Source organism: Dermacentor albipictus, chromosome 6 (genome assembly GCF_038994185.2).
Source record: "Dermacentor albipictus isolate Rhodes 1998 colony chromosome 6, USDA_Dalb.pri_finalv2, whole genome shotgun sequence".
Lineage (NCBI taxonomy): Eukaryota > Metazoa > Arthropoda > Arachnida > Ixodida > Ixodidae > Dermacentor > Dermacentor albipictus.
Window position 1 is genome coordinate 6,111,963 of NC_091826.1, and position 18,560 is coordinate 6,130,522.

Here is an 18,560-nt window from a genome sequence, read left to right on the forward strand (position 1 = left end):
CCGGACTAGGCTCGATCACGATAAAAAGTCATAGTGTGACATTGGTATAACTCTGAAATTCAGAGGTAAGAAAAAAAAAGAACTTGAAAAATACGCCGACACGGTACAATGGGTAACAGAATAAAAGATTTATGTGCGTAACATTAAGAAGTAGGCAGATGGCATACTTAGACACCAATATTTTCAAGTGCAGTAGTGTTTGATTAAGGGGTATTATTAAGAAATGTCCAGTTATTGGAAAAGAGAACAGAAGACAAAGGGATAGAAAGCAACAGGACAGGCCATTTAAGTCTCTCTTTTTAGCTTCCAAAATCAGCATAGAAGACAGCATATCTAATCACAAGCTTCTACTTTCAGAATTGTATCGCCTAGGCAGCCACATGTTGCATAGTGGCACTAGGACTCACATAGCAGTTAAAAATTACAGCAAGAAAAACAATGAAATTGCAATAGATTACCTTGAAATACTGCTGGACAACTTCTTTAATGCAACAAAAGCTGAAAAATGGAATCGAACATACTGGCAAGACTTAATTCCCACCAAAAGAAGAAAGACTATGCAAGGAATTCCATGCCAAACGATATGACTGCAAGTAATTTAGTTCTCCTGAAAATGAATTTTAAAGAATGAATTTAAAGCAAATTTGAGTGAATTTAAAGTGTTCTCAACTCATGCCCATGAATGTATGACTTTTTACTGGCCTATCTGTTTTTGTGAAGTCAGAGTCTACACTGCCACTTTGCCTAGAAATGACGAAGCTGGCTCCTTTTTATACAAGATGCCAGCCGACACTAGTCATCTTGACAGGCATCATATCGATGCTTCTCTTCATCTTGCCGCAGCATAATGCATTGAGCTTGGGGCATGTCAGCTGCCTTGGGCGGAGGCAAGTCAAAAGCGAACGGTGATCTTTCAGCACTCATGTAGTCGCTGAAATCGTCACTCAAATCGAAGCTGATATCGCTGCTGTCCAGTTCAAAAGAGCTGGTAAGGCTCCCCATGTGGTTAGATGACATCAGCTTCGCCTTTTTGGCAGTGACACCACGTGTACTGCGTGTTTAGCACACATTCTGTGTGTTTACATTACGGCAGTGTAGGATCCAACATCATGGACTCCTCGTGGACGTCACGCGAAGCAGCTACCTGTCTCGGTTTGAGTTATTTATCGGTTATTTAAAATTATTGATTAGTTTCTAAGGAAACTGGACTATCCTACAGGTGAAAGGACTGTCAATGCCATTTGAAAATGACAATATCCTAAATATAGATAAAGAAAAAGTAGGAGTTGCCTTTAAAATAAAAGTGGAAAAAACACACAAAAATAAAAAGAAATCTGCATTCTTCTTCAAGCTTCCAGATCAGTATGAATCACAACTAAAGACTGCAAGAGAGCACTTTTTCTTACACTTTGACCAAGTTCATGAAAGATCAACTGTGTAAATTCTGGAAGTATTTATCTATGCCAGACAGACCCTGTGAATAAAAGTGAAATTTCTGATAGTATCAGTGAATATCTATACCGCTGCAAATTCTTTCAGCCCTTACATCCAGTCAGTCTTTACATGCAAACAGCCTCTACATATCCCACTAAGAGGCAATGAATTCGAAATGCCTCAGGTTACAATATCAGCATCTAGAGTTTTTAACCTGCCTTTACAACTTGATGTCAAAAAATCACTTTGCCCGGACAAAATTCCTAATACTCTATTTCTTAAACACTACACAACTCAGTCGTCCACACTTCTACAAAAGATATTTGCCTCATCGTTGGAAACAGTGGAGCTTCCTGCTAACTGGTTGTACATGAAAGTGATAATGTCCATAAAAACAGAAACAAGCAGCTCGTTGAGACGTACAGCACATACCGATACTATTGGCTAGCACATGGTGCAAGTTAATGGAGAACATCATAACACTGTACTTTGGTCAACCAAGGGAACAGGCTGGCTTCAGGAAGGGATACTCTACAATCAATCACATCCATGTCATTGATCAGGTAATCGAGAAATCTGCAGAGTACAATCAGCCTCTCTACATGGCTTTCATAGATTACGAAAAGGCATTTGATTCAGTGGAGATACGAACAGTCATAGAGGCATTACGTAATCAAGGAGTACAGACCACTTATGTATATATCTTGGAAAATATCTGCAGAGATTCCACAGCTACCTTAATTGTACACAAGTAAGAAGATACCTATAAAAAAAGGGGGTCAGACAAGGAGTCACAATCTCTCCACTGCATGCTTGGAAGAAGTATTCAAGCTATTAGCTGGGAAGGCTTAGGAATAAGGATCGACGGCGAATATCTCTGCAACCTTCGGTTTGCAGATGACATCGTTCTATTCAGCAACACTGGAGACGAGTTGCAACAAATGATTGAGGTCCTTAACAGAGAGAGTGTAAGAGTGGGGTTGAAGATTAACATGCACAAGACAAAGATAGCAGTACAAGATAGATTGCTGTAGCAGCGATGATGAATGCACGCTGACTAATAAAGCTCCATCGTATTTTGCAGTTGGCTGTTACTGGTGACTCGTCCTGATTTCCCAAGGGAAGCTTCCTTTGGGGCAAGAGTGTTCTCCATCAACACTTTGGTCGTGGATGCCATTACCTTCGGGTGTGTTGCCCATGTCAACAATCGTCAGTACCGCCATCTACCCAAAGCAACAGCAACAGGAACTGATATCGCTTGAAGCGAGCAGGCGATTGTCTAGCCCAGCATTCTGGCAGTAGCAGCGACGGTGAATGCAGGCTGACTGATGAGGCTTTATCATTTTTTTCAGGTTGGTGTTGTATGTTTTTCGTATTGAGTTCACGCATGCATAGTCGTCGTTGTTGCTGCCAAGTGTTGAACGTGCAATGTACGTGCAGTATGTTCTCTTGAAGGTTCTTGTTTTTGTGTAAACAGGTCAGGTTAACTGGGCCAATACCTAAGTGTGAGTTACGGCAGACGGCTTTGGTGGGGTGGCGAAGGCCCTCGGGGAGAAACAACCGGGTAGCGTTAAGGAAGTTGTGAAGGTTCTGATGGATCTGGTAGGGAAAACGGGTGCTTTTGCAAATGCCATGACAATGGGGGTGGCAACGAGTGGAGGGTTCCAATGCTGAAGTTCATGCTAAACTGTTTGGAATATGAGATTATCTCACCATTATTAATGAAGGCTTTGAGAAATTCAAGAAAGATGTTCCTGATTTTGTAGTGAACTCACGGAGTAAATGCCCAGTATGACCAGTCCAGAAAGGAAATTTAAGAGCTCTGAAAGATACTTGATATCGCAAAGAAGGAAATCATTGACATGAAACAGTATAGTAGAAATATGAACCTCGAGATCAAAGGTCTTCCAGTGGTCGAAAACAAAGTCCTCATGGAAAGAGTAGAGGAAATTGCTACGTACCTCAGCGCTATACGCAAAGGTGACGTTGAAAACGCCCACCAGGTACAGTCAAAATACAAGAAGAGGCTTAATGTTGTTGTTAGTTTTCCATGATCGAGTGCTCATGAGGCAATTTATGTGAACAAACATCTTTGAATTGAGAATGAAATGCTGTCTGGCAAGGCACGACATGTGTGGCAAGGGAAGAACTGGAAATACATTTAGTTTTCCCAAGGCAAAGTGCTTATGCGAAAGGGGAACAATTCGCCTGTTGTGCACATAACTTGCGAGGCGGACTTGTCCAGCATGGGTTAACTATACTAATACTCATTAGCTAAGAATAATTTTTCTTTCTGTTTAAGTATGGCTTTCATATCTTCCCAGGTTGATAAGTTCGGAAACATCAATACATGTTCTATATTTCAATGCAATGTTCGGAGTATTCATAAGAACTTTAACACCTTGGTTGCATGTATTTCATGTAATAAATCATTGTTTGGCCTAATTGCTGTCTCGGAAACATGGCTCAAGTCTAACGATAGAATCAATATTCACGGATACACATTCTTGTCACAACCCTGCGATTCTTGTTTGCGAGGCAGAGGCGTCACATATTTTGTTAAAGAAAACATCCATTTTCAAGTTCTGCCTTCTCTCCCAAGTACTGATGAATATATGGAAGCACTGTTTATAAGACTTGATTTCAGTTTAATTGTTGGTGTGGTTTACCGACCTCCTAACTCGTTGATGGTACCTTTCCTAGGCAGGTTTGAGTTTGAGTCTTGAGGCTCGAGTCTGATAGTAATACCATACCTACCAACCTGGCGAGATCGACAATCAGGAGACTTTTTATTCGCGCCAAAGGGAGGTGGTGTTGCATTCACTGTTTGAATTTCCGGTGGGACCGGGGGAGGGTGGTTGAAACTTTCAGGCAGTGTTCAATGAGTCCTTTTGCAGGGACCTTGCAGTAGCAGGCTTTGCTCACTTCAGAAATTTGTCCGAGTAGCTTTACTCAAAACATGATCCAGACTGATGGCCCTTCACTAGCAGCAGGTGTTGAAGGGTTGTGTTGCACATTGATGAGCAGAATTCCGTTCTAGTTTCTCGCTCCATGCTAAAATCCTCTCACACTCTGCTTGCTATGCAGTATCACGAGTAAATCAAGCATCACCTTAGCAACTCGGTGAAACATGTTTCCTATCGGTGTTTTTCATTTTTCCAACCATAGACCACTGCACGTCCCACCCTTCTTCATTCAGGATGTGCTCTTGAAGACTGTACGCCTGTAGTGTGGCAAGCTCAGCTTCGAGAGCATCTAAATCGTCTTCAGCAGATTCATTGGAATCTCGGGGCAGCAGCTGAGGGAAACTCTGCATAAAAAAACGAAGACTCGAGAGCGATGCCTGTGAAATAAATTTCAGGTTGGCCTCCTCTGTATTCTTCTAAGTTGCGTTTCAGAATTGTGTCGACATCCATAATGCTAGGCATCGTCGCATTTCAGAAACATTTTCCGTAGAAGAGCCCCCCCCCCCCCATACGTGGTCTCACACTAAGGGGTAGGCTGTGTTCGACGAGAAATCCCGTAAACAGGCACTCCACATGTATGACACTGTCGTCGCAGTTGTTCCGGAGAAAGTTCACAATGTTGTCTTGCTGCTCAGCGGTGCGCCGTGGAAACGTGCAGTTTGAAGTCGCCTTTGCCACCGTGTGCTTACGTCGCATCCACAAGTTGTACAAAATGCATAAGGTTCTCCTTTTCTTTATGTCAAAAAGCACAGAAATTCAGAAGTATCAGATTGCAAGAACTTCTGCAAATACCTTTCTTTGGGCTTTGATAGCGCCATGGCATCAAGCACACAAGGATTGTAGCTTTACACGGTGCACCGCATACACACGTCCTAGCCAACACTAATCATACACACAAGCAGCAATGCCTTGCAAGCAGCAGCAACAAGATGCACCATGGAGGAAGGCCTGCATGAAATGCAAGAGCTACGTAGGCTCTGGCTTTGGTAGGCTTACTAGGCATTGTAGTCGGCTGCTTCGTTGATGATACTGATGGTGCTAGTGCAGCCGTTGTTGGTGATGCTGATGATTACGATGTGGCTTTAGATTTCACAGTGCCAGTTTCACAAAAACCATTATTGCGTGAACAGAGACCACTTTTCTCGAGATATAAGACAGTGACCGTACAATCAGAAAGTTCAGTAAAAAATCGGGAGTCTCCCAGGTGAATCGGGAGGATTGGCTGTAATGTAATACCATTATGGTTGGTAATTTTAACATTGATTTAGCTTGTTATGCGCAAAACAGTTATACACTACTTCTCCAGTCATTTGGCTTGAGCAATTTTATCACAGAACCTACTCGCCTTACTGACAATCTCGCACCTTATTAAATCATGCTCTACGCAACATAAATACTGGGGTGAGTGCTGGAACTTACTCTGATGTAATAGCTGATAATTTACCCATTTTTCTTGTTATACAAATCAATCCGCCCAGACAGAAGTCGCCGGTCGAACATATGCGTACGAAGGTTGATCATAAGCTTCTTCGCAAAACCTTGAACAATCTGATTTTTACGTCTTGTATGACAGTGACGTTAACATTGAATATCTAAAATTTGAAGAAACTCTTAGAAATGTGATAAGTCTTAGTAGCATCCCTATAATGCATAACAATTACAGTAAGCCCATCTGTGCCTGGATGACCGATGAAATTGTATTTGTGTCAAAAGAATATGATAAGTGGTACCACAAATGGAAGGAACACAGGCCTAACTCCTACTAAAAGGGGCCAATTTAAATGCTTCAGAAATAAATCAGTATCTCTTATGCAGAAACAAAAAAAAAACAATATTACTCCTCTATGGAACAGCAGGCTGACAGAAACACGAAAAAAATATGGACTATTGTAAATGATGTAATCGGTAACGCCCAAATCAGCCTGTATTACCCGAACTAGTCGATCAAGCTACGGTAGATGCTTTTAATGACTGCTTTTCTAACATAGGGCCATCACTAGCAGCGCAACTTCCTCCCGCTTATGAATCCGCCGTACCAATACAACCTGTTAGTGATAGCTTCGCGACGCATGATATTGGTGGATATTTGTGGTAGTGGTGGATATTTTAACAGTAGTGAAAAACCTTTCTGTAAGTAAGGCAGCGGGACTAGATAGAATTTCCTTCATGTTACTGAAAGATACTCCAGTACTCACCTATGGGGCAGGAACCTGAAGGCTTACGTAAAGGGTTCTACTCAAATTGAGGACGACACAACGAGCTATGGAAAGAAGAATGATGGGTGTAACATTAAGGGATAAGAAAAGAGCAGATTGGGTGAGGGAACAAATGCAAGTTAATGACATTTTAGTTGAAATCAAGAAAAAGAAATGGGCATGGGCAGGACATGTAATAAGATAACCGATGGTCATTAAGGGTTACGGACTGGATTCCAAGGGAAGTGTAGCAGGGGGCGGCAGAAAGTTAGGTGGGCGGATGAGATTAAGAAGTTTGCAGGGACGACATGGCCACAATTAGTACCTGACCGGGGTTGTTGGAGAAGTATGGGAAAGGCCTTTGCCCTGCAGTGGGCGTAACCAGGCGGATGATGATGATGATGATGATTGAAAGATAATGGAGATATATTAGGTATTCATCCGTTTCATATGTTTAATGACTCCTTGGAGGCAGGAAAATACCCTGACACCCTGAAAGTAGCAAAGGTAGTACCAATTTATAAGTAAGAAGATCTTTCTGCCCCCAGCAATTATACACCAATTTCTGTTCTGAGCATGTTTAATACTTTGTTTGAGAAAATAATTTGTACACACATGCAGGACTTTTTAGGTAAACATAATATTAGGTATATGTCCTAATCAGCATGGGTTTCATCCTCACAGATCCACATCATCTGCAGTTCTTGCACTTACACAATTGATTAATACAGCATTACATGATAATAAGATTGCCGTTGTATTTCTAGACTTGAATAAAGCATCTGATACAGCTAATCATATAATATTATTGCATAACCTGTATACTTATAGTTTTAGGGGGTGAATATCGGATCTGCTAAATAGTTATCTCTCGGAACGGAAGCAGTATGTTGTAATTAATAACTTCATGTCCACCTCACATGGTGTTTCGATGGGCACTCCGCAAGGCTCTGTCCTTGGGCCCATCTTCTCCCTGTAGGTCAACAATCTTCCATCAGTGTTAACATGCTCTGAAGATTTATTATATGCGAATGTTACGGCTTTATTTTTTGTTGTGGCAATATTAAAGAACTGCAGGGCAAAATAAATCAAGAACTCGGTCGTATCACGAAATACTTCATGCAGAATCAGCTTACACTTAACATTGACAAAACCAATTTTGTAGTCTTCCATTTCAGGAGAGAGGACACGAATTGTAGCTCCTTGTCTGTATTTTTGAATAATGTCCAGTTGAACAGAGCATGCCGCTACAAGTATATAGGTGTTTGGTTTGAATCTGATATGCATTGGAAATATCAAAGTGGTAAGGTATGTTCTAAACTGTTGTATGCTTGTCATTTATTGTTAAAAGCCCATCAATGTTTGACCCTCAAGTTTAAACATACTTTACTTTGCTTTTATACAGAGTCACCTTAATTAATGCTTAGAGTCTTGGGGCAATAGATACAAAGCCTATGTAGAACCTGCCATCGGTCTTCAAAAAAACAGGTGCTACAAATAGTTACCTTTTCTAAACATACTGAACAAAGTAAACCTCTGTTTCAATTGCTTTGTGTTCTGCCGTTCACTGAGGCATACAAAGTAAAAGTTGCTCAGGCAGTCAATGCAATAATACGTTTTAATAATCTGCTACCTATCACAATAGTAAATTTTTCGGCACGAAACACGAAGGCAGCTACTAACCAGCATGTCACAATGTATATGGACAGAGACTCGTGGAGTTCAACGGTGCTATAATATGGAACGCACTCCCACTCAGTGTAAAGACTAGACAAAACCTTGTACAATGCTTAAAAAACTTCTTTCATGAATGCTGACAAGGTCTTTCTGTTTGTATCCCCTGAAGTCATAACATAGTCTTTTGTTTATCCTATATTTTCCCCGTAAAAATGCTTTAATAATGTGTGTTTAAGTTGTCTCGTACAATAAGTAAACAGTTCTTGTTACGTCTATTTTGTTATTGGACCCCAAGCTAGCTGCCAAAGCTACAGGTCTAAATAGTACTGTGTATTGTGTGTATGGAATGAATTAAACAAATAAAGAAAAAAAAAGATAATCGCGAATAGCCAGGAAAGGAAACAAGAGTTCAGGATCGCCAGTCAGCCACTAGAGTTTGTGAAGGAGTACGTTTACCTAGGTCGATTATTCACAGGGAACCCTGATCATGAGAAGGAAATTCGCAGAAGAATAAAAATGGGTTGGAGCACATACGGCAGACATTGTCAGCTCCTGACTGGAAGCTTACCATTATCCTTGAAAAGGAAGGTGTACAATCAGTGCGTCTTACCGGTGCTGACAAATGGTGCAGAAACTTGGAGACTGACAAAAAAGCTTGAGAACAAGTTAAGTACCACGCAAAGAGCGATGGAACAAAGAATGCTAGGCATAATGTTAAGAGACGGAAGAGAGCAGTTTGGATCAGAGAGCAAACGGGTATAGCCAATATTCTAAGTGACATCAAGAGAAAAAAAATAGGGCTAGGCAGCTCATGTAACGCGCAGGTTAGATAACTAGTGGACCATTAGGGTTACAGAATGGGTGCCAAGAGAAGGGAAACTCAGTCGAGGACGGCAGATGAGTAGGTGGGGCAATAAAATTAGGAAATTCGCGAGCACTAGTTGGAACCGGTTGGCGCAGGACAGGGGTAATTGGAGATCACAGGGAGAAACCTTCGTCCTGCAGTGGATATAAAATAGGCTGAGGATGATGATGATGACAAATAAAGCCCGCTTGAGTTACTTGAAAGATCACGACTTCATCATCATCATCATCATCAGCCTGTTTACACCCACTGCAGGGCAAAGGCCTCTCCCATACTTCTCCAACTACCCCAGTCATGTACTAATTGCGGCCATGTTGTCCCTGCAAACTTCTTAACCTCATCCGCCCACCTAACTTTCTGCCGTCCCCTGCTACGCTTCCCTTCCTTTGGAATCCAGGTTGTAACCCTTAATGACTATCGGTTATCTTCCCTCATCATTACATGTCCTGCCCGTGCCCATTTCTTTTTCTTGATTTCAACTGAGATGTCATTAACTCGCGTTTTTTCCCTCACCCAATCTGCTCTTTTCTTATCCCTTAACATTACACCTATCATTCTTCTTTCCATAGCTCGTTGCATCGTCCTCAATTTAAGTAGAACCCTTTTTGTAAGCCTCCAGGTTTCTGCCCCGCACATGAGTACTGGTAAGATGCAGCTGTTATACACTTTTCTCTTGAGGGGTAATGGCAACCTGCTGTTCATGATCTGAGAATGCCTGCCAAACACACCCCAGCCCATTCTTATTCTTCTGATTATTTCAGTCTCATGATCCGGATCTGCGGCCACTGCCTGTCCTAAGAAGATGTATTCCCTTACCCCTTGCAGTGCCTCGCTACCTATCATAAACTGCTGTTCTCTTCCTAGACTGTTAAACATTACTTTAGTTTTCTGCAGATTAATTTTTAGACCCACCCTTCTGCTTTGCTTCTCCAGGTCAGTGAGCACGCATTGCAAGTGGTCCCGTGAGTTACCAAGCAAGGCAATATCATCAGCGAATTGCATGTTACTAAGGTATTCTCGACTTGCTCTCCTTTAATTAACCTGTTTTCTAAAGGAGGCTTTTGACCACAATGCAGCATTTAGAAAATACTCATGACTTTGCTACAGGTATTAAATTCCAGACTACAGACAGACGCAATATTTATAATTTCTCTAAAAAATTTAACCACATCCTTCACTCGTTACTATTATAAAAACTTCAATTACTTGCTGTTAATTCAAAAATTTTCTCTTGAATATTAGCTTACCCTACAGCATGCAATGCCTTATATTTATTAAGTGAAACTCCCTTGATAGATTCCTCACCATTGTGTTTTCCAGGCTGCCACATCGCATGTTTGCGGTGGCAGGAGAACCAAGAGTAACAATGAAGCTCTTTGAAAACCATCGTTTAATTTGCACAGCGATTAGTAAATCAAAGAACCAAGCAAAGCTTAATAAATCCCTAAAGAATTTTGTCAACTAAATAAGACAATGTGAATTACAATGACTCATAAAAAGACGCCACTTTGTTTTTAGTATGAACTATTTGGTACTGGCATCAACCATGCTAACAAAGTAAAATATTTGGGGAATCACATTAACAAAGTTTTTGAAAGTGAGATGTACACATTAATAAAATTTGTATGCAATTGTATTCAAAGAACTTGGCTTGTTAAGGAGAAAGCTTTTTTCCTCCTCGAGTGAGACCAACATCGTACAAAACACTAATTCGGCCCATATTGGAGTAAGCAGTAAGAGCTTGCAGCCCGTACAAAAGTACATGACCAATGCAAAAGAAAAAAATTCAAAATAGGGCACTTAAATTTGTTTATCCAAAGTATGCCAGGCTGAAAAGTGTTAAAGCACTCCATATGCAAGCGAATGTGGCAACTCTGGCTGGCCAGCACAAGGTATCCTGCCTAAAGGTTTTTTTCTTCTTCTTCTTTCTACACTTTCATAAATATAAGGATGAATGCCCGAAACTTTCGAATCATCACTCTAGACAGACTAATAATTGAAAATGCATTCGCCTATTCCTTTCACACTGTAACATCTATAAGTACTCATCTTTTTCTTGAGTCATCGAAATGTGGAATTGCCTTCTAAATGACATTGTCAGCGCCTGATTTGGCCTATTCATCTTTGTTACTTGCTGGGGACTAGGCTACCAATGCTGTAAGGTGTTTGGTTTGCGAAAAAAAAAAAAAGCAACAGTCGCATCATGCACTAACACACTGCCCTTTATTTTTCTTGCTGCTCGATTAATTTATTTAGAAATAGGCAATTTTTGTAATTCACGCTTTCTGCACATGACACCACTGTGGTACTTGATGCATTCACTCCCATCAACATGCAAATACCTCTGTTGCTCTATTCCTATCTTTATTTCAAATTGTGAATTACTGTGTTTAAATATTTTCAAAGATATGTGTGAATGTACAGTTCCTGAACCATTTTTGTTCTTTGTTACCATAGCCACTTTGTACTGCGGTGTTTTTCTTTTTTTGTGTGTGATCTTACCAGCAGTCATTTGCATATTTGGTGCAAGAACATGCAAAGAGAGCCTTGCTTAGTGTGTGCGCACTGCTGCCGCTTTCCGTCGTCAGCGGCAGCCAGCACCAACCCTTCCCACCCCCAGGGCTGTGCCACCATTTCATCGAATGCTTCCTATAAGCGTAGTGTGCCCTGGCAGACATGCCACTAGTGGCTGCCAAGCTAACTGCACACAGGAAAGGAGGCAGCCATCCACGATAGTTTTCTGCATTGTTGCTCGTGCTTTTGCGTTTGATTTACGGTTCCGGAGCAAAATAAGAAATGCCTTTGGCGTGCAGCTTGTGGCCAAATCGTCAAAGCATGTCGAAGAACAATTGTTGCACGGTTGGGGACTCGAATACTTTCAAAAGCTTGCTGGTGACATGGTTCTAATCATTCAACGCGAGGCGGCATGAGCAGCAGTAACGACAGCAAAGGATCGCCATTGTTTGGCGGGATATTTGTTGTTCTCATGGTATTTTGTGTCATCTTGGTGTTTGTCGCATTCAATCATGTTTACACAGCTAAGTGACGAAGTTGATCATGGCATATCCATGCTTTGGTTCAGTTTATCCACAGTGCATCATGCGGGTTAAAGGTGTCTCACTTAGGTTCTGAACGCCATTTGCCAGTTCTTTACCATGCTGCTCTAGCCAAGGTGCACTTGCAAAGTTGACTTCACCAGTTTTACTCACCATGTTATATCGTTGCACCAGCTGTCACACAGATCATGTTCTTGGATCTATTTTATGCATGCCTTTGCGCTTATTGAACTGTTCCTAGTTGCTTGATAAAGAACTGTTGCTGTTTTTTTTTTGTGTGTGTGTGTGTGTGTGATCACGCAGAACTGAGGTTTTCACCTCGCTTCATATACAAGGGGCTTAAACCCTGCTTTGGTCTATTGGTATGATTACAGGCAAGTGATTCTTTAACAGCTTAATTTCTTCCACCCGAGAACATGTTCAATATTGTGATTGCTTGGGAAATGTGAAGACGTAGGTCAGAGTGAAGATTGCTGTTTGATTTTTGTTTAAAAAATTTACGTCACGTTTGCAAAGTCTTTACACCTTGATACTTTCTGAGCAGACTTACCCCACAGATTGCTTGTTTCATAGTTGAGTGCCTTTGTGCATGTGCATTTTCTACTCAATTGTGATTTGAAGAGAAATAAGTGCCCAGAGCTCACTGGTGCTCTGGGCCTCTCGCTGTTATGCATTTTTTTATGTTCTTGCCATTTTCATGAGTCATTTCATCAAGGATGAGCAAGAAGATGTTCCCATGACCACCTGAACAAGGTCAGTCATCTACTTCATCGCTCATTTTTGGACGACATGCCTTTGAAAGCTCAGACCAGCTCGATTCCTGGGAGAGCTCAACGCCAGAAGCCATGAACTCTGAAAGTGAGTAAACCGTAGTCATGGGCCGCCATATGAAGAAGATGCGCCGTATGTCGACTGAGGCGACTTCGTCAAATCAGAGTGAGCAGGAATCCTTCATGGTTTCTTACGTGCTACTCTCGACGTCACACCGCATGAGATCCCTCAGCAGGCAGTTTCTAACCAAATATTTCGAAAGTGTGGCCCCTGGGCAAATCAACGAGATCAGGATCAACGTTCGCATGAACATCCTGACGATAGATGTGAAAAATTCCGCAATACTTGAGAAGTTAAAGACCATTCCACAGTTAAGCGCAAGCCCCATCCGCTCCTTTATTACTTACGGGAAGGAAACAACTGGAGTGATTTCCGACGTGGAGCTTGAAATCAAGCATGCGGACCTCAAGAGTCTTTTGAGGTCATCGATGCGCATTCTTGAGATTCATCACTTGGGGCACTCCCGATGTATCAAGTTAATATTTGCTTCTTCGACATTACCAGCGTCGGTCAAAGTGGGCAACGTGCTACACCGAGTACAACCATTCGTTCCGAGGCCTATTCAGTGCAGGAAATGTCACAAGATAGGACACGTGAGTGCTGTTTGTAGAAGCAAAGCCACCTGCTCACATTGTGGTGGAGAGCACGATACCATCGACTGTGAGGCGTCCTCATTTAAATGCTCCAACTGTACTGGCTCTCACGAAGTGACTTCGAAGGAATGCCCGAAGATGAAACAAGAGGTTCCTATTCTTCGAAAAATGGCAAGAGGCCAATCATCACGCAAAGAGGCTGCTCAATCTGTTCGCCAAAGTGACCAACGCTCGCGACAGAAGGATCACAAAACTGTTTCAGGATAACTACCTAGTGTGGCCCAGGTACCACGACCACCTCTGCCTGTGCGTGCATCGAGGACGGCAACGGCGTCTACTGATAATTTAAGGTCGACGAGAGCACGTTGCAAACATTCACCTCCACCGGCTGATACAGACACGCAATGGCCTTCGCTGCCCTCTAGGCCCACGGCCATGCCAATGGGCCCTAGTGGTCGTCTGCCCCATGAAGCCAAGAATTACAGGGCCGATGAAACCGGTGACACTATGGGCAAGTAAGGAGATGAACACAATGGGAAGGAGAGTGTACAAAAAAATGCTGAAGCACCTGGTGAGTCAATGCACGTGATTCTTGGTGGTCTTGACAATCCGGCCACTAAATGTGCCCTACAAGTGCTCGCCGTGCTGAAGCCGCTTATCGCAGCTCTTTATATGCTATAAAGCTTTTGTTTGGCACTTGTGCTGTCCACGCAGGGGAGGCCCACACACCAGTTTCGTCCTAGCACCTTTATGTTCAAGTTCACTTGAATTGGTGACTTCAGACTTGATACGAAACCTTCGTGGCTTCATGGATGACATTTGTGAATGTTTATCATCAGAGTGTTGAACTTGCTTTCACCTTTGCGCATCCCTCTTGCTAAGTCATCATCATCCCTCATCACACCTCTATGACCCCATTCCCCCTCCCCCTGTGCAGAGTAGCAGGCTTGAGTGCCTTAGCTCAGGCCGACCTCTCTGCCTTCTTTCAATTAAATTATCTCTCTCTACTCAATTGAATTTTTTCTTATATTTTGCAGCGTAGGAGTGCAATGCCTACGCCACAAAGGAGCAATCCCGGCCTTGCCACCACTGCTCCTTTACTTTGGCTGGGGCTGCTCCGCCTTTAAATATATCGTGTGGTTTCTCTCTTCTGTAAGATATAAAAAACAAAATACTTGAAAGTTGGTGACATTCTATAGCTTTGTATGTTTCCAAGCAGGTCAACCAGCAAATTTAAATTTGCGAAAACTGCAGCAGGAGGGGCAGCTCATCAATGTATACAGCAGAATTGCATCAGAGGTGCAGCGCTAACTCGCGCTTTAATTTACCAGTGCATTTGATGACTTCATTGACAGCGTACGTATTAAAAGACTGCAAAGCTGTCAACACTTGAACGAGCGTGTGTGTACACAGAGTCCCCAGCACATCTCGCTCTCGCTCGCGTCACCGACCAATCTGAATGTGTGCGAGGAGTGCTCACTGAAGTTCAATCTGGAACTATGTGCAGGCCGCAAAATCATCACTTATCGTTTTATCACCGCATACTACACGGTGTGCAGACATACTGGCCCTTACCTTCGTATAGTAGGTGCCACCGTAGCACGTTGCAACCTAAGGATCACCGGAGATCACTGCCACAGTCACCGCCACTAACCCTGCAAGACTAAGGTCCCTCTATAATGATTGAGGGACTTTATGCAAGACAGGCGATAAGCTGCGAACCGGCAGTTGTCTGCACGTTCTGCCCGACGCCCATTGCAGCCCCGGTACCTTCTTCGTTTGATCATGTTTCGCTACGGTTTGATATTTGCAAGTTCATTTACCTTGGCAAAAAAAAAAAAATACTGCTCTCTTAGGCTCTAGCACATGGTAAACTTCACGACAAAAGTCAAACACATCCATCGCCTCCGAGCATGCCCATGCCTCTGAGATGCTCCCAGCCACAAAACCATCGAAAACCTCTCTTGCGACGGCAGATGGCAGCACTCTCTACTACTTCAATGATAGCTGCAAAGCCGGTGGTAGCGGTATCGGCAGGTATTCGCTCTCATTTCAGTATTTCACATACCTGGCGACTGAAGCAGCAAAATGAATTTCTGTGGAATGTCCCCCTCTTTCAAACACTCGGCTGTCGTAACCTAGCCGAGGATCTCGGCATTTGCCGTCTGAACCACCGTCTCAAAGCGCGCAATATGGAATAAATGGAATAAAAACTGCGCAAACATAGCGGCATGCATTAGCTTGTTCATTTACCTAAAAGCCTCAGTTTGTTTCTTTAAACTAAGAGTTCATCCTATTTTTGTTTGTAAATACGGACCCCTAAATGCGAAATAGTGTACCACAGTAATACTGATTTACAAGCGATTAATCAGAGGCGTCTCACTAGTGCAACGTTGAAGGTCTCTTTATTCAAGGTACGGCGTCCGCCGAGCGTCAGCTTAAAAAGGGCATTCGGCGCAACTGCCGTACGCCGCGTTGTTCGCGTGGTGTACAGAATCGCTATCAAGAGATTCTGAATGCGGAATTTTTAGAATTGGGGCAGTTGGTTGCCGTTCGCACCGGCGCCCCCCAGGACAAAGAAAACGGAGAGCTCGCAGCGATATCGTACAGACAGATTTTCAACAAAAGGATGGATGGCGGCGATACCCTGTGAAAATGGCGGCGATTGGCGTTACCTAGCGTACCTAGCCTTTCGCTCCCCCTCCTATTTTATTATTATTATTTTTCTTCCCCATCTTTATATCCGCTTTTCTCAATTAAATTTTCACTCCCCTCCTCCGCCCAAGATAACTATCTAAAACAGTAGAGGAAACATTACGTCCCCGATTTATGTTATTAGAGACGTTTAGCTTGTACGCTAATCCGGTAAACGGGAGCGGTTTGGGCGGGTTACGGGATGGTCGGGGCGTAAACGTGAGCGGTGAAGCCGCCTGGTGTTGTAGAGCTCAACCAGACAAACGCATAGCTAAAACTGCAGTAACTCACCATATCCTGCTTCGCCACTCGTGCAAATTTTTGGCAGCGGCGTAATTGTGAACACGATTACGCCACTGTCGAATATTTACCCCAGCAGCTAAGCAGAATACAGTAATTAGCTCCGTGGTTGTGTGGTTGAGCTTTGCGCCACCAGCTGGCGCCACCGATCGGGCCGCTCACCTTTACGCCCCCGCTAAACCGGAAAACCGCCCGCGCTTTCCCGGATACCGGACGCGCTAAAGGTCCCTATTATCTATCCCTTGACTGCCTCCCCTTCGTTACTGCCACTCTTTTCGACTATTTGCCCTCGGTCCCCGGGAAAACCTAATGCCCCTTACATATCTGCCACTGCTCCCTCTGCCAGGGTCGGCCGAAGGGCTGTGCATCTCAGCACCATATGCTCAGTGGTTTCCATTTCGGCTCCGCAAGCTGTGCACCGAAGGTCCACGTCTTCAAATTTAGCCCTGTATGTTTTCGTTCTCAAAACCCCCGTCCTAGCCTCGAATAATAGTGAGCTGCCCCGCGAGTTATCAAATAAGAGCTCTCCCTTAATCTCCTGTTTTTGTGACCTATACATTGATAGCGATGGCTTTCCGAGCATTCTTTCTTCCCACATTTTTCTTTCCGTCTCCTTCACCTCCTTTCCCACATTACAACCACTTTGGACCCCCTCCCTCGGCTGTAGGTATCTATTCCTCAGCTTCCTCGTTCTGAGTGTCCACTTTGTGTTCAAACTTTTCATGTACAGATATTTGTACACTTTTCCTGCCCACCTTTTTTCCTCCAGTGCTGGGAGTCTCTGTTCAAATTTTAGTTTACTTATTGCCTCTCTACCTTCAAATGACGTCCATCCCATGTCCCCCTGCGCTCCCTCATTAGGGGTGTTCCCGTGTGCTCCTAAGGCCAACCTGCCTACACTTCTCTGTCTCGTTTCCATGCATGCCTGAACTTCCGATTTCATGCACAGTATTGAATTTCCGAATGTGAGGCCAGGTACCATAACCCCTTTCCATACGCCCCTAACCACCTCGTACCTATTATAGTTCCAAAGTGCCTTGTGTTTCATTACAGCCGAGTTCCTTTTCACTTTTTCAATCATAGTTTTTTCCTGTTCTTCCAAGTACTTTTTGCCCTCGTTTAGCCATATGCCCAAATACTTGTATTTTTCAACATGATCAATCTTAGTGCTTTGTATTTCCAATGGTTCCCCCCTTTCTTCATTGTATACTATTATCCCAGACTTCTCTCTACTGAATTGCAGTCCCAATTTTTCTCCCTCCTCTCCACATATGCTCATTAGTTCCTGTAGCCCTACTCGGGTGTCAGCAAACAGCACAATATCATCTGCATACATCAGTCCGGCTAGTACTTGAACTACCTTCTGCCCTTCCAGCATATAGCTTATGTCGGTTCCTATTGTGCTCTGTTCTAGTCTCTTTTCCATTTGGCTCATGTAGATCATAAAAAGCAGAGGTGACAATGGACAGCCCTGCCTGAGACCTCTTCTTATTTTAGCTGGCTTTGTAGTTTCCCCCTCCCATGTTATCTCTACCTCATTATCTGTATAAACTTGTTGTAGGAACTCAATCATCTTTCTCTCTAGACCAGATTCCCTCAACTGGCTCCATAACTTTTCTCGGTTTACATTATCATAAGCTCCTCTAATGTCTAAAAAGGCTATCCATAGCGGTTTCTGCCTGGCTGTCGCTATCTCTATGCACTGTGTTATAACAAATAAATTATCATCTAGCCTTCTGTTCCTTCTAAATCCATTCTGCAGTTCTCCCAAGATCTCTTCACGTTCTGCCCATTCCTCCATTCTCTCCTTCACCATTTGCATTGCTACTCTGTATATGACTGATGTGATAGTTATTGGCCTGTAGGATTTAATGTTGTCCTTGCTTCCCTTACCTTTGTAAACTAATATCATTCTGCTTGATTTCCAGTCCTTTGGAACATCTCCCCCT

At 43.1% G+C, this 18,560-nt stretch overlaps 1 protein-coding gene and 1 non-coding gene across 6 annotated transcripts in view; one reads left to right on the plus strand and one right to left on the minus strand.

Moving 5' to 3' along the window:
• Nucleotides 1-15,541, minus strand: part of LOC135901427 (cyclic GMP-AMP synthase-like receptor) — a 90,172-nt gene extending 74,631 nt beyond the window's left edge. For 2 of the 5 annotated variants that reach the window (XR_010564121.2, XM_065431216.2), the window contains exon 1: nt 15,193-15,539. The gene's annotated coding sequence lies outside the window, so the exon portion shown is untranslated. Of the gene's footprint in view, nt 1-7,510; nt 7,557-15,192 lie in introns of those variants that run through there. The other 3 variants (XM_065431218.2, XM_065431217.2, XM_065431220.2) reach the window with 3 other exon arrangements.
• A 516-nt stretch (nt 15,542-16,057) lies between these two features.
• On the plus strand, nt 16,058-16,186 carry LOC135901481 (U11 spliceosomal RNA). Its single transcript, XR_010564138.2, has one exon. It is a non-coding gene; the product is annotated as a U11 spliceosomal RNA (small nuclear RNA).
• Nucleotides 16,187-18,560: the final 2,374 nt, after the last annotated feature.